At 55.8% G+C, this 20832-nt stretch overlaps 1 protein-coding gene across 3 annotated transcripts in view; it reads left to right on the forward strand.

The window, feature by feature from the left end:
• The window catches only part of EEF1AKMT2 (EEF1A lysine methyltransferase 2), a 50519-nt gene that overhangs the window by 17173 nt on the left and 12514 nt on the right, over nucleotides 1-20832 (forward strand). The window contains exons 7-8 of one of the 3 annotated variants that reach the window (XR_009448291.1): nucleotides 5291-5471; nucleotides 6265-6407. The exons of 1 other annotated variant lie outside the window; for it this stretch is intronic. The gene's annotated coding sequence lies outside the window, so the exon portion shown is untranslated. Of the gene's footprint in view, nucleotides 1-360; nucleotides 684-5290; nucleotides 5472-6264; nucleotides 6408-20832 lie in introns of those variants that run through there. One more of the 3 variants, XR_009448293.1, reaches the window with a different exon arrangement.

Here is a 20832-nt window from a genome sequence, read left to right on the forward strand (position 1 = left end):
TGGCAAATGTTAACTCCAGAGATGAGTAAGTCTAGCGTTACATCCTTTTTTACTATTTTGCCCCAGTGCGGGGCAGGGAGGGTGGTTTGATTAAGATCAACATTAATCAACCGTTAAAATTACTACCTGCTTTGCACAAGATAACTCATAGCATTTACATAAATAAACAGAAATAACATATTTTGAAAAGCTTTAATTTTGAACATTTAAAAAGTGAGAAATTAAAATACGTTTTTAAACTTAAAATAGCGTTGATTTTACAGACTAAACATGGAATCTGACACCAGAAGCATATAGTTTTTAATTGATTGAGGAGATCTGCCTTTGTTGTCTTTTCACATGACAATTCCTTGATTTCAGATATGATAACAGGATGGAAGTCCTTTCTGGGGGTTTTGAGCTTGGAAGTAGATGCTGTTTTAAATCGCCAGCCTAACGAAACGGCTTTCCGCGCCACCAGGTGGGACGCTGGGTTTGAGTCGCTAAGAGCTTGGAGTGGCCTTTGTTGAGAAGCTGCTTGTCTGTCGCGCGGGGTGTGATCTGTGCGTGGAGATGAGGATTTGGGGGACCGTGGAACTGTTGGTACGGCTGCGAAAGGGGAGTTATCTCTTACCAGTTGAATCCTGCTGGAAGCCACCTCTCAGAGCTTGAAATCAGAACAAATGGAAAGTCCAAAAATGCTAACAATGAATTAGTATTTTCCAGTAAGGCCACGCTTTAACAGCCGGGCCAGGAAATGCCATCGAGTTACCCAGACGAGCCGTGAATGCACGACTGGGAAACTTGGTTGTGTGACATCACATGCCTGTGGGTGCTGGGGAGAAGGCAGCGAGTGCCTGAGGAGCCCTCTTTCCTCTGGAGGAGGAGTTGGACTTGTAATTTTATTTCATCAAAAGACTCTTATTTGGGGAAACTTGTTTGAAATGCAAACGAGATTTCTCCTGCAGCCCTCACAGATGTTGTGACAATGTTATCGCTGCCCACAGGCCCTCTGTGGAGGCCCCGAGGCCTGAATGGATGGCTGTGCCAATTAACCAACAGAAGTTTTCAGAACGTAGTGTTCTCAGCCAGGTGCACGGTTAGCATTGCTTTGGGGACTGGCATTTAAGCGTGAGAATGAACCTGCCACTGCCCTGGCAGCTCGACCGAAACCCTTTCAAAACAAGCACCGCCGCTGGTGAATGAGTCCCCGTGCGGTGCGGACGCGGCCTCTCCTTCCTCTGTCACGTGGGGGGAAGAGAGGTGCACATGCGAACACTTGGTTTTTGTGTGGATAATGTGTCTCAATCCCCTGATTCTGCATTTTTACATTTCTATGAAACTATAATGCGGAGGATACCAGAAGCCTTAATTTTTCAGGAACTCGTATTAGTAATTAACCTTTATTTGGCTTTGGAATAATTTTTCTTAAATTGACAGATAAAGAAACAGAGTATCCCTGCGGATGTTAATGGACTTTGAGTTCTGTTCTCCTAAATAACGTTCTAGGTATTGATGTGTGCCTGTGTCTGGTAGGCTACAATGAAAAACCCCCAAATTTGTGACCAGTCCATTGCTCTCTAGGCCAGCATGTGCCGTGGGAGACCCGGGTCCGAGCTCCTGGTTGTGGCCTGGGAGACTCGCCTTGCTGCCTCCAGAGCAGACAGGGCCTGTGTGTGCAGGCTCACCTCTGCTTCTGGGGACGGTGTGCTGGCCCCAGCACTTTGCCGGAGGGCGGGCCGTTCCCTGAGCTTGACACCCCCCCCCCCCAGCTTAACTGTGGGGACCAGCCTGATTGGTTGGAGGACAAGTGCATGGTGGGGGGAAATGGGGAAGCCCTTGTCGGGTCCCTCTGTTGGGCAGGAAACGGTTGACCTGAGGAGAGGCAGGAGCACATGAGCTTGTTTTATTAACAGTTAATTCACGAAAATGGATGCTAATTTATTCTTCATACACACCATGCAATTTGTTAGAAAAGTACAAGAATAGTGTGAAATTCTTTGGTCAATTGATGGATCCCTATGTTAGGGGCATAGAAATGAAACTCAACAAATACCCAGGCCCACAGGCTCCCTCCATGCTGAATAGCGCGCTCCACAATGGGCCTCTGAACGGCGAGGGTCCGAGCCCAATGAGTGACTGCATGTGACCCTGAGCGAGATCCCTGGAGTGTTGCTGAAAGATCATTCATTTCCGGCTCAGAGGTCAAGATGGGCTCCAGGAACCAGAACAAAAGGGAGCCGAGTCGGTCGGCACCGAGTTTACAAAGTCTTGCCCATCGTGCGGTTGGCTGATCACAAAGCAGGCTTCTCTGGCTGAGCTGCGAGCTGCTGCTGTGCGGACCTGCACTGTCGGCCCAGGGAAACCGCGTGAAGAAGATGGGAATAGGTCCCGGGACATGAATGGATCAGTGCCCGCTTCCCGGGCAGCTCACCAGAGGCAGAGCTGGCCTGTGTGCCCTTGTCCTGCTGAGGCCATTGTAAGACAGACAGACAGACAGACAGACAGACAGACAGCCAGGAGAGCGACTTAAAGTGCTTGCAAATCACTGGCCCAGTTTATGAGGAAGATATAAAAACGGAACCTGCTTTCTTCACTCTCACATGGCCCATCTGAAGAAATGGCCATTTCCCACATTGTATTTTAATACGTATTGTGATGCGTGCGTCAGGAAAGAGTCTGTTAGGAAGTGATCTATGGCATGTGCTGAAGAGCTTTTTAAGAAAAGCCAATCAAATGCATTTGTTTTTCCAAATAGCTAAGAATTTACCCTAAAAAATACCCAGCAGTTAGCATATCCTGGGTCTCAGCCGAGGAGCTTGGAAAGAAACTGAGAAGCCTGCTGGGTAAGGAGACCTTGAGCTGCTCTGTGGCTCTGCATTAGCACTCTTACAGGTGGGACGGCTGTTGTCATCAGTGAGGGTGATGTCATCAGTGACGACAGCAGAAGAGGATGCTGCAGGGAGCGGGTGGGGGGCTGTCCCTGCTCCTGCCTGCCTCTGCCCCTGCCTCCCGCTCGAGATGGGGCTGGTCGGGAGGAAAGGCTAAATGTAGAAGAGGGGTGCTGCCAGTTCTCGTTTCCTCTGACTCCTGTACCATGAAAATGTCAGCCTTTGTTCCCATCTAATTGTAGTCCATCCCGGCTCAGAAGACGCCAGGATGGAGCTCGTTCAGATGACTGGCAGCCTGGGACTGGGTGGGGAGGGAGGAGAGGGAAGCAGCCGCCTGGGGACCCGCTGCCGGCTTTGGCGGTGAGATGAGTGCGGATGCCGGGAAGCAGCAGTAATGACGGTTCCTTTCCGCGTCCCCACCAAGGAGCCGCGCTGCACGGGAGAATCTGACGGGAAAGCGGCCATGTGGCATCTGACTTAATAAACACACTGGGTGCCCTGCAGAGCTGTGTGCAGGTTTTGGAGAAAGGCCTGGGGTTTGGAGTGAAAACTACACGTCGCCTTAGTTATAAGTAGAACCTTTGTGGCCGTTGTGGCCTGTGAGTGACACTGGGTTTGGAATGAGTGGCCTGTGTTGGTGTTTGAGAAGCAATCGTCCGGGCACACGGCAGGCTCGATCCCCCTGGAAACCCCAGTGGTTCTGTGAAGAGGGCCAGTTGGGTCAAATCATTGATAATATAGTTTGTTCAAGAGATAGGACAGAATTCCAGAGGGCTTTGTAGTTGCAAGGGCCAGTTGTGGGTTGTTTTTTTAAAATCCTCACCCAAGGATATGCTTTTACTGATTTTAGAGAGAGAGGAAGGGAGAGAGAGAAACATTGATCTGTTGCCTCCCATATGCATCCCAGTCGGGGTTGGAACCCACAACCTGGGTCTGTGCCCTGACTGGGAATTTTGAACCTGAAACCTTTTGGTGCACAGGACGATGCTCCAACCAGCTGAGCCACTCGGCGGAGGTAGTTGTGGTTCTTATTTTAATTAAAAAGTAATGAGCTGGATTCAGCTGGGAGGAGAGGTCTGTATGAGGGCCTCCCTGTGAGCTCAGAGGCTTGTTCCCGGAGCTGCGGCCCCCTCGGGGACCCCTGCGGGATGAGACTATAAATGGCCAAAAGGAAGAGCCGTCATTTTCTTAAGACCAGTTGATTAATGACTTAATTCTCAACAAAACAATATCAAATTATTTTCTGAAGTTGAAATTTATTTTGATTCTTTTCATTTTATTTATTTATTTGATTATTATTATTTTGTTGTTAATCCTCACCTGAAGATATTTTTTCATGGACTTTTTTAGGGAGAGTAGAAGAGAGGGAAAGACAGAGGGAAACATTGACGGGAGAGAAACACATCGATTGGCTGCCTCCTGCAGGAGCCCTGACCGGGGCTGGAGAGGAGCCTGCAATCAAGCTGCGTGCCCTTGACCGAATCCAGCCCGCGACCCTTCAGCCTGTGGCCGAAGCTCCATCCACTGAGCCACACCAGCTAGGGAGATTTTTTTTTTAATACTAAAATTTGGAGAAAAGGTGATTGGAACCCAGGCAAGTCACTTTCTTTTTCTGGGTTTCAGTTTTTTCCCCCTAAAACAAGGGTGTTTAGTCAGTGATATTTAAAGTTCTCTATCCCTTAGGCTGGCGGCCACAGACTGGGTGGCTTAAACAATAGAAATGTGTTTTATGTGTAGTGACTGCGAATTCCAAGGTCCAGGTGCCAGCAGAGTAGGCTCCGTCCTGCAGCCTCTCCTCTGGGCTGTCTGTCGGCAGCGCCGTCTCCCCGCGGCCACAGGCCTCTTTGACTCTGATGCTTGGGGGGGTGGGGGGGAGTGCGCTGCAGGAGCCTGCTCTTGGGTCTCTTCCTGAGCCTCTCGATGGCTCTGGGCTGAAGCACCTTTTGTTGGTTAAGAAGTGAGGACCAGCCCTGGCCGGTGTGGCTCGGTGGATAGAGCATCGGCCTGCGACGGTCTCGGGTTCGATTCTGGTCAAGGCATGTACCTCTGTTGCAGGCTCCTCCCTGGCCAGGCCCTGGTTGGGGTGCATGCAGGAGGCAACCAATCGATGTGTTTCTCTCATATCGATGTTTCTCTGTCTGTCCCTCTCTCCTCCACTCTCCCTAAAAACCAGTGGGAAAATATCCTCTGGTGAGGATTAAAAACACACACAAAACAAGTGAGGACCAGAAGTCACAGTGTGCGTCCCAGTGTGTGTCGGCAGGCTCCACGGCCCCCTCTCGTCCCCTCGGTGAGAGCTGAGAGCGTCGCCCTCCAAGTGGTGGTGATTTAGTCACGCACGTAGGCCTGCGGGAAAATGCTCGCGTGGACGCACTCGAATTGAAAGAAATGCCAAGGCCGAGGTCTCCTTCCTCCTGCAGGTCTGGATGCCAAGTCATTGTTTGCAGCGACATCAAACAAGGGCACCGAACGCAGGTCCCAGTGGCGGCGCAGGTTCGATGACAGCGGTGGAGTTGGGTTTGGTCTCTTACCAGCGCCCGGGAGCAGTGGGCTCAGGCTTTCGCGGTCGGTCCCACCTTGCGTCTACGTTTGACTTCCTTGGTGAGTGAGTCGTGCTGCTTTGCTTGGCGCTGGTCTGAGTGTCAGTGCGCGCGCGCAGTGGCACTTAGAAGTTCGATGTTGGGTACCACTTTCAGAAGCTTGTCTGGTTTGACCTCAGCTCCTACTGGAGCTCACAGGATGGTGGGGAGAGTCCAGCGAGGCAGCTGCTCATACCCGTCTGGACATTGCAGGTCTGCTTATGTAACCGTCTCACTGGCGGGTGAGTAGCCTCTCAGCTCCTGAAGTGCTGAGTGTGACTGCAGAAGTGCGGCTAGACCAGTGTCCCTTTGCCGAGCTCACCTCAAAGAGCTTACGTCTCTGAACCGTATTTAAAAGCTCTATAGAGATGAGGCCAAGGCCCTAGCTGGTTTGGCTCAGTGGATAGAGCGTCGGCCTGCAAACTGAAGGGTCCTGGGTTCGGTTGCAGTCAGGGGCACATGCCCAGGTTGCGGGCTCAATCCCCAGTGTGGGGTGTGCAGGAGGCAGCCAATCAATGATTCTCTGTCATCATTGATGTTTCTTTCTCCCTCTCCCTTCCTCTCTGAAATCAATAAAAACATTTAAAAAAATAGAGATGAGATCAGGATGGTAAGGTGTGCGCCATGAGGACAGAACACAGAGCATCACCACTTGGAGGCAGGTGGGCCGCCAGTCAATGCCGGTGAACCTGCTGTGATCCAGTTTTGTTGTCATTTTTGTTGCCGCTGTTCCTTGTGAAAGTGAAGAGCTGCTGTAAGATAGGATGTAAAATAGCAGGCGACTTCTCACTGATAATCATTCCTTTCTGTTTCAGGTCAGCTACAGGATATGCTCGTGCAAAGTAGGCAAGGCCGGTCCCTCTTGTAAACAGCCGTGGGTCCGGTGAAACGGAACAGCTTTGCTTTTTGTTCCTCTGGGAGATTGACACACTGCCGAGGGGCGTTAGACACTCGCGGGCGGTGTGATGTGCTTTCCATGCTGCTCCCGGGCTGTCCTGCCCAGTGGAGCCAGAGACTCGTGTTTTCTTCTTGGTATTTCCAATCCAAACGATTCCGCCTTCAGATTGGGAATTTTCACGCTGTGACATCACCCACCACATCTAGTGTAACAGTTCCTTCACTGCCTCATGAGGTGAAGTTCACTTGGTTTCAGTTTGATGGGGCTGGGCAGGCTGGCAGCTTAGCGCACATCACTAGGGATGAGGTAAAAATAGATTTTGCTGGAGGCAGTGACTTAATATGGCAGACAGTTGACAGAAGAGAAAAGTTAAGTTAAAGTTTGGGCTTGTGTCTCAAATACTAAATGTGAATTCTACTAAAGAATATATATATTTTAAAAGATGTTTTTGTGGGTTTTTTAGTGAGAAAGGAAGGGAGAGAGAGAGAAACATCAATGTCAGAACGAAACATCGACCGGCTGCTTCCTGCATGCTCCCCACCGGGGATCGAGCCCGCACCCCGGACATGTGCCCTGACTGCAAATGGAACTGGCAACCTTTCAGTGCATGGGATAATGCCCAGTCAACTGAGCCACACCGGCCAGGACTGGAGAATATTTTAAGAAAAAAATTGGCCCATCCACCGTGGCTCAGTGGTTGAGCGTCAACCTATGAACCAGGAGGTCACAGTTCGATTCCCAGTCGGGGTACATACCCGGGTTGTGGGCTCAATTCAATCCCAGTGTGATGATTCTTTCTCATCACTGATGTCTCCTCTCTTTCTTCCTCTCTCTCCTTTCCTTTTTGAAATAAATAAAAATATATTTAAAAAATTGTGACTGTTTTCATTTGAAGATAACATTTAGTCTGGGTGTGCTGTTGAAATATTTTCCAGGTTAAATTCAGTGTATAGCAGTATTGTTTTTAGTTACGTTTTTGGTGGAGTAATCGTGTTGTGTGATACTAATTAGACTATATCAGCTAAGACCCTGAACAGATAAGGGAAAGGCCAGTAACTAATTATGCCTCTGCATCTCGGCATTCAAATAGTAAAATAGCCCTAGCTGGTTGGGCTCAGTGAATAGAGCCTGAGCCTGTGGACTGAAGGGTCCCGGGTTCGATTCCGGTCGAGGGCACATGCCCAGGTTGCGGGCTTGATCCCGGTGTGGGGCGTGTAGGAGGCAGCCGATCCATGATTCTCTCTCATCATTGATGTTTCACTCACTCCCTCTCCCTGCCTCTCTGAAATCAATAAAAAAATATTTTTTTAAGAAAGTAAAATAGTTTGGTAAGCTTTCCATGTACCAGTAACTTTGAATGTAGATAGTGAAAAGCCTTCCTTATATTTATTTTTGCTTCTTTATGATGCCTAAACTTTTCAGTGTCTGTGTTTTTCATGGCTTGTGTTGTCTTGTAGCACCTAACCGATAGCTGCTGTTAACTTTGCAACAAAACAACCATGTGCTGCCCAGTGGGATTCAGCTTTAACTGTTGCTCTGCTCTTTTTCGCTTACTTCCCCCAGAGCTCTTCCTCCATGAGCTGCAAGCGTGACATTTGCTATGTTTTCAGCACCTGCCAACTTGGAAGCCGGGGTTTGTGCTCAGGACGTGGGCTTACCACCCCACTTTGTGGCACACAATGCCGGCCCAGCTGGCATCTCCCTGCCTCAATGGCGCTAGACGTTTGTGACAAAGCCGCGCAGATTCACACGCGCCGATTCGGTAGCGGGCCCCTCAGGCTGCTCTCGACTCCCATTCTGTGTCAGAGGAGTTAGATTGGGATCATTAAACGTAACGCTGTGGATTTTCGTTAAATTCAGTGAAAATAAATTTGTTTTATTTGGTTCTTGAATCAAAATAACTTTGTCTTCAAGAACTGCAGTACCTTTTAGGAAATGTGTGTGTATAGATTTGGGATGTGTGTCTATACACACACAGGCACACGCAGACACACACACACGCACATGAGGATGCAGCCAGGGCTGTACCTCCTTTTCATTAGCGGCAAGGTCTCGGCACAAGGTGACAGCAGGGAGGAAAGCCACGGCCCGGCGTGTCAGGCTGCCGCCGGCAGGGCGGGGGTTGTACCTGGAGCATCGAGGTGGGAACAGTTACAGAACGTTCTGTTTCATTTTCTGTTACTCCTCACCCGGGGATATTTTTCCAATGATTTTCAGAGAGAGTGGAAGAGAGGGAGAGACAGAGAAGCATCGATGTGAGAAACACATCCATTGGTTGCCTCCTGCACACGCCGACCTGGGCCTGGGCCTGGGCTGGGGAGGAGCCAGCAACCGAGGTGCGTGCCCTTGACCAGAATTGAACCCGGGACCCTTTGGTCCGCAGGCCGATGCTCTACCCACTGTGCCAAACCCGCCAGGGCAGAACTTATTTTTTTGAATGAGAGCCACATGAGAAAATTGCCACCATAGTAAGTACAGGTTTTTGATTTCCATCTATAATTGGAATTTCCCACGTTTTCCAAAAAAGCCTCTTTTGCTCACTGGTTCCAGTCGCCAGTCTCTTTGGAAGTGCTTCAGGTGAATTGGGGATGTCTGCCTCCTCATGATCTGTTCTAAGAAATGTTCAGCTTCTGCTTCTAAAAAGATCTTTTCAGATGCAGAAAGGACAGTGTGAAATGTGAATGACTGACCTTTAGTACAGGGGTTGTGACAAAGGCGGGGTGGCTCTGGAGGCTGAATAAAGGAGCTAATACACATCTGGCGGCTGCTGCGGGCTCAGCGCTCAGCGCAGCATGTTTGATGTCTGTGTCACTGCTGGTCTAAAAAGAATATGTTCTCAGAGGCAAACGTGCATATTTTTAAGTGGGGAGCTCTTTGAAAACTGGGTGGGAAAAACTGAACGTTGACTGGTCCTTACCCAAACTTCAAAGCTTAGTTGGAATATCACATTTGTCTTATTTTAAAGGCACAAAAACAAAACACCCACCAACTCCCTAGGACACTCCGTGCATATCACAACCCAACCTTTACCCTCCTGTGCACAGAAGTGCTTAGGTGAATACTTTTATTAGCTTGTTGATACAAGTTATAGTCGATCACACCCTTTCTTAATAAAATACATCCTGTTTGTTTCTTGTTGCTTAAGAGCTTGAAACTTGGGGTGGGGGAGCTCTTCATAGGGAATGACACTGAACCCCGGGCGGTGAGTGGGCGGGGTGCCCACCATGCACACAGCCTCCCGCCTGGGCAGCTCTGCTGGGGGCCAGGAGAGCCAGGATGGTGGTTCCATCCCTGGGTTTCATCTGGTCTTGGAGTGAGGCTGCCTGTAACCTCCACATGTTCTCTCTCCCAGGATATTCCGTGGTTTAACCCAATCAGTGGGGATCGATTATAATGGAAACGCTACAGGTGATCATTTTTGGTCACTACGTATGGATTTATTCCTAAGTTGGCCTATGAATTTGTGTTGAGGTGTCTGCTATAAGTCTGGTTCTGGCTTTCTAGGATTGAACAAAGGTAGACAGTGTATCCCCTCCCCCCAGTTGCCACTTACATGGTCTTAAATCCAGAGTTGCACTGAGTTTATATTTATTCCTCTGAATTGAGCAAAACTCGAATATTCAACCTTTTGGGTAGGGTTTTTATAATTAAGAACTATGTAATATAGCTCTAAAAAGTGGGGGTGTTTTAATATCTATAGGATTTGTTAATAGTGTGGGTGGAGCCTTATAGAATGGAAGGTTAAGTGACACAGGCCTTGATGCCTGTATTTTTAGCCTTTGGGGATTCAAATTAAGTGAATGAGAAATAGCTGTTCATTGGCTAGCAGCACAGCTCCTTAACCATGTGTTTTAGTTTTGTACATTCTCAATAAAATAAAGTCTCAGAACCAGAAAAACAGGCTGCTGTAGGTTGGAAGGGGCCTGCCATCACCACAGCCCTTAGAGTTCCTTGCAACTGAAATCACCCTGAAAGCAGCGAGAGTAATGGTCGCAGTGATTGTTTCCAGGCTCCCGAACCCCTGCGTTTGTTTTTTAAGTTGACCTGCTGAACTGGTAATTGCAGGAATAAACTGAATGCTTGCCAGCAGGAGTCACTCTAGGCCTCCTAATAAAAGTAAATTAAACTATTTCCTTAAAGCCCTCCAAGGCGAGGCGACACGGAGGAGATGGCCTTAGGGAGCTATAGCAGCATTCCCAATTAACCGGGGCCTGTCTTTGTCCGGCCTGGGAGGACTGGGCCCCGCTCCTCTCAACTGACCCGCGCTAGATTTTTAAAGTGTCTGTGGATGCGGACATCAGTATCTTAGGGTCCTGTGCGTTAGCTCATGTTGGCTTTCGTAGGATTATGCCCCACATCATCTACAAACCCCTCTGCTTTGCTGGCCATGCTCCTCGGAGCAGAAATCACTGGGGTGAGCCGTAGTCAGTGTGAAAGGAGATGTTAGCTCATGGTTTTCTGAAAAAGAATGGGCCCAGTGTGATGAGAAACTGAAATATTTCAGCAATAGCCATGAAATATAATAGTTTCCCAAGTGCACACAAGCTCAAAAAGTTAATTGTTCATTTATGTTTGATACTGGGATTGAAACGTTGGATTAAAACCAATTAAATGTTCCTAGAAGCAACAGAAAAAGTTTCCTGATTTATGAATAGAACCATTCAAAGGGCTCAGACACAATCCATGTCAAGTAATGAGGTGTTTTGTTTTTTTGGCAAAGGAGAACACAAAACAGGCATAGGGAGTTCTTTTAAAAAAACCTCTTTAAAAGTCTCTCTTTGGACACAAGGTCAATAAAATAACCTCCACCAACAGGCAGGAGTGCTGGGAAGCCAGGACCTCTTCCCAGGACCGTCCCCTCCCCCAGGTGAGCCGCACGGGGAGCCGCCCCGCGTCTCTGTCAGGGCCGCATTCCTGAACTGAAGTCAACATCCCCGGCGACGGAGCTAAACACGCGCCTCGCCTAGCAACCGAGCCTTCCTCCTCCGGTGGCAGGAGTTTGGGCCGTGGCTTCGGAAGCGCACTTCCTTCATTTCCACCCGCGCCGGGGCCAGGGAGTGAGCGCCTCATCTTCCCAAAGTGTGACCACACGCACACGCACACGCCCCCGCCCCCCGGCCCCCCGCAGCCCTGCACCGATCGTGTCTTCAAAACCCCAAACCCACAACCCGGAAGCTGGACGTCTCCAGTGCACGCGGCTGGGGGGGGGGGCAGTCCCGCCTCGTGCCCGGGGCCGGGGAGACTCCCGCGGGGGGCCTGGCCCCGGGCCCGGGCCCCTTCCCGCGTCCCGGGCCCGGCCGGCGCGGGCTCGATAGCAGGACGCCCTCTAGCCCCGCTGGCGGCGCGCCGCGACCCCCCCACTCCCCGCCCACCGGCGGCTGCGCGCACAGCACCCCGCCGCACGCCGCCGGCTCCTGCCCGCCGCCCGCCCGCCGAGCGCCGGGCCCGCAGCGCCCGCACGGCCGGTCCCAGCCACTCGCAGCGGCGATCGGGCGCCCCGCGGAGGCGGCGGCGCGGCCTGGCCGGGCGGGTTGAAGGGACGAGTCGCAGCGGCTCAGGAAGTGACAAGTCGGTTTCCTCCCCGAGCCGCTCGGTGTGCAGCGCTCGGCGCCGGCGGGAGAGCGCGCGGCAGCCCGACGACTCGGCGACCGCGCGGGGCCCGCGCCGGAGCGCCCGGCCGCGCACAGTAAGCGACCCCGGGGGGCGGGGGGGGGGGGTAGGGCCGGGGGTCGGCCCCGAGCGGCGGTTCCTGCCCAGCGCGCCCCGCTGCCGGCGGGGGGGAGCCCTCAGCGCGCAGGGCTCGCCTTTCTCGTTTTGTTGCTGGTCTCGCTCCGCCTTGTTCCGCGTCGGGCTGGGTGGTTTCTCGGGGCGCCGCGCCGCTCCCGGGGCCGGCGTGAGACTTGTCAGAGCGCCGCCGGGGGAGCGAGCCGGCCCGGCCCCCGCGGAGAAGCCTGCGTTCCCGGGGCGGGCGCGGGAACGGCTGCGCCTGGGGTGCCCCCTTCTCCGCGTCTCAACTTGAGCCCCAGGACCCGGCGGCCCCGCTCGCCCCGAACTTCCCGCATCGGTTGCAGACAACTCTTTTGTTCGCGGAAGTTTTCGCTGCCGCCCCCGGGATGCGGGCGCGAGCGGCGGGCTCCACACGGCCGGGCCGCCGGGGCGGGCGCGTTGCGGGTGAGGAGGTGCTCAGTCCCGGGCGGGGGCCGCGGATGGGGCGTGCGGAGCGTGGGGCGCCGGCGTGGCTCCTGCACATGGCGAGCAGGGCCTCGGGCGCGGGCACACTGGTCGAGCCACATTTTTGCCCGTCCTTGGCTTGCACACCCGTGGGAGTCCGCCTCCCCTCTCGGGGTTCCACTTGGTGGGGCGGGGCGGTGGAGCCAGGACGCCCCAGAGTCCCGGAGGGCTCTCGCTTTGCGTTGCCCCGAGTGGCTTCTACGGCGCCCCCCAACTCACCACCCCCGCCTGCAGACTCGGGGAACAATGCTCGTGGCGCGGGACAGGGCAGCAGGTCCCGGGGAGTCGCGCGAGCCGCCTTGCTCGAGTCCTTCGCCCCCGGACGCCCCCTGAAGCCGGCTCCCTGCCTCTGACCGCCCGGGCTCGTTAACACGTACTATACGTGGAACGACGGCGAACAAAGAGCAGCTCTTTGCAGCTTTTGATGAATGGGATTCTGCCTCCTATAGGCCACACTCCGAGTCTTCCGTGCGTGTAGCCTCCGGACTCGGTGCTGGGCCAGTGGCCCCGGATGCATTCCCAGCTGGGACCCCGGGCCGGGCACCGGTGCCGCCGCCGCCGCGGGTGCGGACGGAGCCGGGCTGACAGTGGCTCAGCAGGAAGAAGTGCGTGTGGCACGGGGTGGGGGAGGCCCGGCTGTTCCCTGTGGCCTGCTGCAGGAGTCGGGGTGGCATTGTTTATTGGCCCGGGAGCCAGGCGAACGTCTTGTGCTGCTCACACCATATTAGCAGACTTGGGAGCCGCATGCTGGCCGAGGTGCTCCCAGCAATCCCGGGCTGGGAGGGCTCCCTCCTCGCTCAGATTCCGGACTCCCGGGTCAGGATGCCACCCGGTTTGAGGACTTGGGAAGGGACGGAGGTAGCAGACTGGATGACAGTCCCTGTTCCTGACTTGGCCGGGTTTTGGTTTCACTTTACTGTTCCCACTTAGCTGTGAGTTACCCCCGTCAGGGACAGTTTTGATCCTGAGTTGCAGGTCTGTAGGGATTCCTAGGTCCCCTCTTAGCTGTGGACAACTAGATACACAAAACAGCTTCTTGTCTCAGCGATCAACCTGGGTTAGCGGGAGAAGGTTCGGGTCTTCCGTTGTGGGTGCAAAGCCCTTGGCCCTGTATCTGCACTGGGCGGGGGGGCCTGGATGCGGCCAGGCACCCTGCAGGCCTCCAGGGTGCTGACCCAGCTGCCAGGGCACTCACCTTTCCAGTCTGCAGCATGGGGAGGCTCGGGGCAGGTCTGTGCTTTTCTCCCCAATGCCCCATCCAGAGAGCAAGATGGCCCTGAGGCTGGTTCACATGCTGCTGCCCAGACTTCCTGTGCTCCCCTGAGGAGGGGAGACCGATGAGCAGCCATTTGAACAGCGAAGGCCAGTTCAGAACACAGGCGGGCAGTGCTGTGGCGGCAGAGGTGGGCTGGCCCGTCCAGAGGCGGGACAAGAGCAGCATCCCAGTGTTCTGATAGGCAATGTTTTTGGTTGTTTCTCCCTCCGGTTTCCGGCTTGGGGGTATGTCGTGCGTATGGAGCATTTCGGAATCTCATGAAGGCCTTTTGGGAAGAGCTTTGGGATACTCAGTGACATCCTGTTGGTGACCTAAATTGGCATTTCGTGGGGAGCCCTGTTGTTATTTCTTAGGCTGTTTCTGTCCACACCGTTTGGACTTTCCCTGTTGCGTCCTTTGCTGTCCCCTGGCCGCTCCATCTCTCCAGTTCTGTAGGAGCTGAGTGGGTTCAGGGAGCAGGCGCCTGAGCAAAGCCCAGAGAAGGCCAGCTCCCCTGGCCGGCAGGAGGCCGGAGGGAGAGGCGGGAGCCTGTGTAAAACCTGGGAGTGGGCAGCAGAGGCCGCCTCGGAGCAAGTTGGCGCGTCTCTGCCCGGCTCTTTAAAAAGGCAGGCCCTTCTCACCCGCTGCTCCGTGCAGTGGGCCCTGCAGGCCAAGGGGAGACCTGCTGTCAGGTGCTTCCCTCCACGCTCACCCCGCCCTGTGACTTTTCTGAATTTCCTACTGGATGGAGAAAACTTGTTGTTCTTGCCCTTAAAAAAAAAAAAAAAAAAGACTGAAATAAGCAAACACTGAGCCCAGCACAACCCCCATGGTTACCACCACCACACACACCTCTCTGATGTGCAATAAAAAGAAACGGCAGGCATGGTTTGTTGTGTAATCTGCTGATAATACAAGTTTCGGTCTTGATGGAAACCAGATGTGGAGGGCTCCCTTTAATTGATCCAGCCGGGTGTGGAGAGGGGGGACGGGCACTTTAATAGATCAGCCCTTGCCAACCCCAAAGGCGACGGGTTTTTTTTTTCTTCTTTTTTCCACTCGAGGGGAGAATCTCCAAGTCGGGGCTTTTTCGAGGATTTTGCCTCTTGGCCTCTCCCCTTGCTGCAGCTGTCCTTTTTGTCAGCGTCTCCTCTCGTGAAAGAACCGGTTTGTTGCCAACACGAAGCACATGGCCGAGGCTGGCGGGCTCCGTGCAGTTGCACCCGGCTGGGCGCCTCTCTCCCCGTCCAGCTGCTGCCCTGCCCTCCGCCCTCCAACGCAGAGCCCGGCCGGCCGAGGGCTTGGGTGCTGCGAGGAATGCTGATTGCTCGCCCCCAGCTCCTCTCCCAGCCCTCCGCCGGCCCCTGGAGAGCTGCTGCTGTTCAAACTTGCCCCGTGAGTACACGGCAGACTCTCCCTGGCCGGCTCCTTTCTGTGTGCGCCTCCTGCCCACTGTGCGAGGGCTCTCGCTGCCCGCTGAGCCACCTGTGTCGTGGCCATGGTCAGGGGCCGCACTGGAATAGCTGCCTCCATTAACTGCGGTCCCCTCGCGGGCCGGGCCGGGATGTGAACTTTGGAAACGAACCCAGAGGCTTAGATATGCTGATGTGCCCGAGCCTCGCCGCGGAAGGTTGAGGTTGGTTTTAGCGCAGTTTACATTAACATGATTAATGGCCGCGCCACTGAAAAGTCTGTATTCAAAAGCAATTTACCGGCCCCTGGGGTTCTTACGGGGGAGTCATTTTCTTGGCCAAACAACTTCGTGTGAAGGTAACTTCTTTGATGTCTAATCCGAACCTCGTGCGCACACAGTTTTGGATCCAGGTGGGGGCTCCGAAAATTGCGGGTTGTGGTTTCCGTGCTGCCTGTCTCGACCTTGCCGAACCCGGGTCAGAGGGCAGCGGGTCAGAGGGCAGCGGATTCTTGCCTCTAAACGTGTGGCAGAGCTAGTGCCCGCGGGTCGGGCGGAGAGACCTTCCAGGGGGGAGTTGGCTCCGGGAGGGGGTCTTGGAGGAGGGGACGCAGGGCCAGGTTTTCCCTGCAGCAACTGGAGACACTTGAGCGTTTTCAAAAACAGCCGTCTGTGCCGCCGTCTCTCCCTCCTCTTCCCTTTTTGTTTGGCGTGGGTTGATTGAGAGGGAACCGCTGATGGGTGGGTCTGAAAGCAGCCCCAGGAGCCGGAGAAAATAAAAACAGAGGAAGGGCCCGGGAGGATTTTGCATTTCAAAGGGTCTACCTTGTCGAATTTCACATCACGTCAGGGGTTACAGAGCAGCAGCAGCGTGACAGGCACCCCCTCCCCTCCCGGTGGGGCTGCAGAGCGGGAGGGAGTCTGCCTTTCAGGGGGGGAGGGGGGCAGCTTGGCTGGACCGCAGGGAAGTCTTGGAAACAGCGCCCCTCCCCTCGGGCGTGCACTGTCCCTGGAGGGACCTAGTCCACTGGGCCACTCCTAGGAGGTCAACGGGATCATTTTGGTAAGCAGCCGTTTGACCCCAAAATGCGGGGCAGGCCGACTCCTGGCTGCTCTGGCTCCTTTCCCCTCCTCCCCCAAAACAAGGGAGCGGATTCTCCTGGGTGATGTGGCTCCCAAGTTCCTGAGATTCAGGGCCACGGAAAGCTGGGTGCCGGGCAATGGGTGCAGATGGTTCAAAGAACAGCAGCAGGGCCCATGGGCGCTGAGGGCTCACCCTGGGCCAGGGGCGTGGCCTGCACTCTAATTCTCAGAGCAATCCTGCCATGACCGCCGGGGAAACCGAGGCTCAGAGAGGCCGAGTAACTGGCCCCAGGCCGCACGGCTGCCAGGCCAGGAAGCTGGCAGCTCTGGCCCGTCCACCTTGCTCTGCACACACCGTGCCCTCAGCCGGTGTGCGCATGAGACAGGGGCACGGCTTCTGCTTTATCTCAGAGCATAAGTTTTGTTTAGTCTTGTTAGCACCACGGGGAAACGTAGAAATTTAACTGCCGCTCTCCCTTTACCCCCCTCTCCTGTAGCTTTTTTTTTTTTGAGGAGCGATCAGATTCTGTATCGACCACAGGACGAGAGGCAGTGCCTCCACTGGGGAGACCGAGATGTTTTGCTTCGTCCTTACAGAAGACAGATTCTCACGAAAATGTAATTATTCCCAGTGACCTTGTGGGGCAGCGGGGAGTGAGGCTGGCAGCCCGCTAGAAGCATGCCCGTGTGTTCAGATTCCAGTTTCCGTTCACAGAGACTTCGAGAAGGCTCGCCGGCGCCGGGGTTTTTCATGTGTAACTCGGGTGTCTCCGAGGAAATCGTTTTGTGGCGCTGCCCTCCCAGGTCTGTGCAGAGCCCCTTGTGTTGACGGGCCTGGAGTCATCAGGCAACAAGCATAACTGTGCCTCCTCCAGCCGTGGGACTGGCCACCCCGCCAGGGCTGGTCAGGTGCCCTGCGTGCTGTCGCGGACAGATGGCTCTTTGCAGGTTGATCCTGGTTGGGGTGTGGGGGTGGGGGCAGGATACCCACCTCCTGCAAAGCCTGCCGGGCGGGCTGTGCTGCCCTTTCTGCCCCGAAAGAGTGTGTGGACAGGGCTGGGCCCCTGCGGACTGCGTTTGTAGAATCCAGCGCAGTGGTTCTCAGCGCCGTCCGCACATGGGGTCACCGGGGAGGTTTAAACAAACACCTGTGTCTGGGCGGCACCAGGACCAGTTACATCAGAACCTTAAGAGGAGGGCAGGCTCAGCATTGGTGTTTTTATTTATTTTTTATTTTTTTAAAAATATATTTCATTGATTTTTACAGAGAGGAAGGGAGAGGGATAGAGAGTTAGAAACATCGATGAGAGAGGAACATCGATCAGCTGCCTCCTGCACATCCCCCACTGGGGAAGTGCCCGCAACCCAGGTACATGCCCTTGACCGGAATCGAACCCCGGGACCTTTCAGTCCGCAGGCCGACGCTCTATCCACTGAGCCAAACCGGTTTCGGCAGCATTGGTGTTTTTAAATTTATTGTTATTGATGTCAGAGAGGAAGGGAGAGGGGGAGAGTGAGAGAGGAACATCAATGATGAGAGAGAATCATGGATCGGCTGCCTCCTGCACGCCTCACGCTGGGGATCGAGCCCGCAACCCGGCCTGTGCCCCGACCGGGAATTGAACCGTGACCTCCTTCCTGGTTCCTAGGTCGACGCTCCACCCTGAGCCCCGCCGGCCGGGTTAGCATTGTTGTTTTTAAAGCTTTGGGGTTGGTTCATCTGTGCATCCGAGACGTAGGAGTGAGGGCTGCGATGGCCCCCACACGCACCTTGCTTCGCTAGCGGGGACCAGGAGTGGCATAACCCTCTGGAACTGTCCACCGCTGTGTCTCAGTGGAGGTGGGAGGATGGGAAAGGTGCCCACCCCTGGTGAAGTGCCCGCCGTAGATATCACCCCGGAGTCCCTATTTCTGGGGGGCCAGGCCTCTGGTCGCCTCCCCGTGCAGGCCTCGCTCAGCCCCCTGAGCACCTTCCTCCCGGAGCTAAGCGGGTGGGTTTTATGCGGGCGGGGGGCGGGGGGCGGGGGTCTCTGCGCAGTTCTCTGCAGGCCCTGCGCCCCTCCCTCCCGCTGGTCGGTTCCGCTTCTCTGCCTCCCGGAGGTTTGGCCCGTGGCGTCCCTCGGTTCATGGGAGGGAAGACACAGTCTGTCTGGCTCAGGGCGCATGTTGGTGATTCCCGGGGAGCAGTTGGTCCTTTCCACCTCGCCTGGCAGGACGGCCACGCACCAGCCACCTGGTTGTACCTGACCGCCCGCAGCCTGGCCTCCCGACACAGGTGGATGCCCCTCCGCCAGTCCGTTCAGGATGAGCCGGCTGTGGAGAGCAAGGTCTCCCAGCCACAACCTTCCGGAGGGGACATCCGACCCCAAGAGGTGCGGGGAGCCCCAGGGTGCCCTCGCCAGGGCACAGAGGGCCAGAGCTGCGTCTCCCGGGCCCTGCCCAGCGCCCTTTCTGTCCTGTGAGACTTTGAGGCCGGCTCTGGCCCAGAGGCCGTGGCTGTGGTGCAGACGTGGCCCGGCCACAGTGCAGAGGTCCTCGGCCTGGCGGGCCGGGCCATCTCAGTCGACATTGACAGGCCAGCCCAGTTTTGCTCAGCGGGTCCCTCAGGTTGCTGACATGCAGCTCGGTCAATGCCAGCGGCGCACGGAGTCCCGATGGGCCTGCTGGGCCTGGCACTGATGGGAGGGTTTGGTCGCTCTGGCCAAGGTCTCCAGCTGCTCCTCTGCGCGTGGTGGTGGGTGGTGGTGAGGCTCGCTCTCCTCCATGGCCCGGGATGGGGCCTGACGAGGTGGGTGAGGAGGGTCCTTATTTTCTCCCGCCCGTCATTCCTGCGTTCACTGAGCAGGCGTGGACCGGGCACCTTCCGAGTGTCCCTCATGGCGCTGGGCACTCGCTTCACCAGTTCACGGAGGGCCCCACAGTCTCTGCCAAGGGACCAGCTCGGCCTGTTGCTGCAGACACGCCGCTCGGAACTGCCGCCGGGCGAGAGGGATGGTGGATGGCGGCTCGTCCTGGCCGTGGCCCCGTCCTGGTTCCTCCTTCCACGCGTCCTCGTCGCCAGTGCCTGCCCGTGCACAGGGGGTTCCGTTCCCGCGGGCGCAGGTCCAGGGCGGTGCCCGGCGGTGACTGATGGCACCACGCTGCTGCCTCCAGGAGGACCTGGGTGGCGTGTGGCGGGGCTGCGGGTGGGCCTGCTGGCTCCGGAGGGGAGGGCAGGGCTCGGGGAAAGGAGTGGCCCCACAGGTTCCGGGCTGCTGCCGCCCAGCGCCTGGGGAGGCGGCCCTGTGGATGGAGGGCGCTGACGGGCAAGGCCTGGCCGCCTGGAATTCCCCTGCCTCTGGCTTTCGCCTTGGCCAGGGGCCTGGGAGCGAGGGAGGTTCCCCTGCTGGCACTGCCTCTGCCGGCTTGGGCTCCGAGGTGGGAAGATGAGATGCTCGGGTGAGGAGGGGGCCGGGGCGGGCTCTGGGGTTGCGGGAGGGGCCCTCTGTGGCCAGGGCCAGGCTGGGGAGCCCCCTCCTGTGATGCCCCTCTGCTGGTCAAACGGCATCCCCGCTGGATGGTGGTGGGCACGCTGTTGCCCACTTGCTGGCCCTCATGTGCTGGACGAACCTCCCGGCCTCGGGCTCGCATCCTGCTGGCCGGGCGTTCCGTCCTGGAGGGGACAGTCGAGAGCCTGGCTGGGTCCGTGAAGGGTGTGGTGCCATGCGGAGGGGTGCGTGGAGACGTGGGTGGTGGTGCCATGAGGTCCAGGGCAAGCTCTGTGCCAGCGGGAGAAAACCACAGTGGAGCTTGGGCAGGGCGCGGGGGCAGCAGGGAGTGGGGGCAGCAGGGCGCGGGGGCAGCAGGGCGCGGGCGGGGGGGCAGCAGGGCGCGGGGGCAGCAGGGCACGGGGGGGGGGGCAGCAGGGCGCGGGGGCAGCCGGCCTCTGTCATGTAGGGCAAGTGAGCAGAAAGCTCAGGAGTCGGTGCCTGGGTTCAAATCCGTGAGGCGGTGATCGTCTCCAGCTGGGCTCCCTCATCTGGACCTTGGCCTGTGGGTTTGGGGCGTGGAGTGAGATGTGGGTGGGGACACAGAGTCCAGGGAACGTCAGTGATCGTCCCGTGCAGCCTGCAGCCGGCCACGGGGTCAGGAGGCCTGGGGGACAAAGGCAAGGACAAGGTGGCTGTGCTCATGGCCCCATGGATGGCAGGACGAGGGACAGAGCCCGAGGGGACTTCAGCTGGAGCTGGGCTTGGCGGGACGGGCAGGGGGAGCCTGTGTGACCCAGGGTTCTCAGGTGACATGATTGTTGGGGAGGAAGGCTTGAAAGCATGTGTGTAGTTCGCAGTGTGTCTCTTCATAAGAGTTAAGACTGGTGAAATCTTTTCTTTATTTTTTATTTTTATTGATTACAGAGAAGAAGGGAGAGGGAGAGAGAGAAACATCCATGATGAGAGGGAATCATGGATCTGCTGCCTCCTGCATGCCCCACCCTGGGATGGAACCTGCAACCCCGGCTGTCCCCT

The sequence above is a fragment of the Myotis daubentonii genome, chromosome 13 (assembly GCF_963259705.1).
Source record: "Myotis daubentonii chromosome 13, mMyoDau2.1, whole genome shotgun sequence".
Classification (NCBI taxonomy): Eukaryota; Metazoa; Chordata; class Mammalia; order Chiroptera; family Vespertilionidae; genus Myotis; species Myotis daubentonii.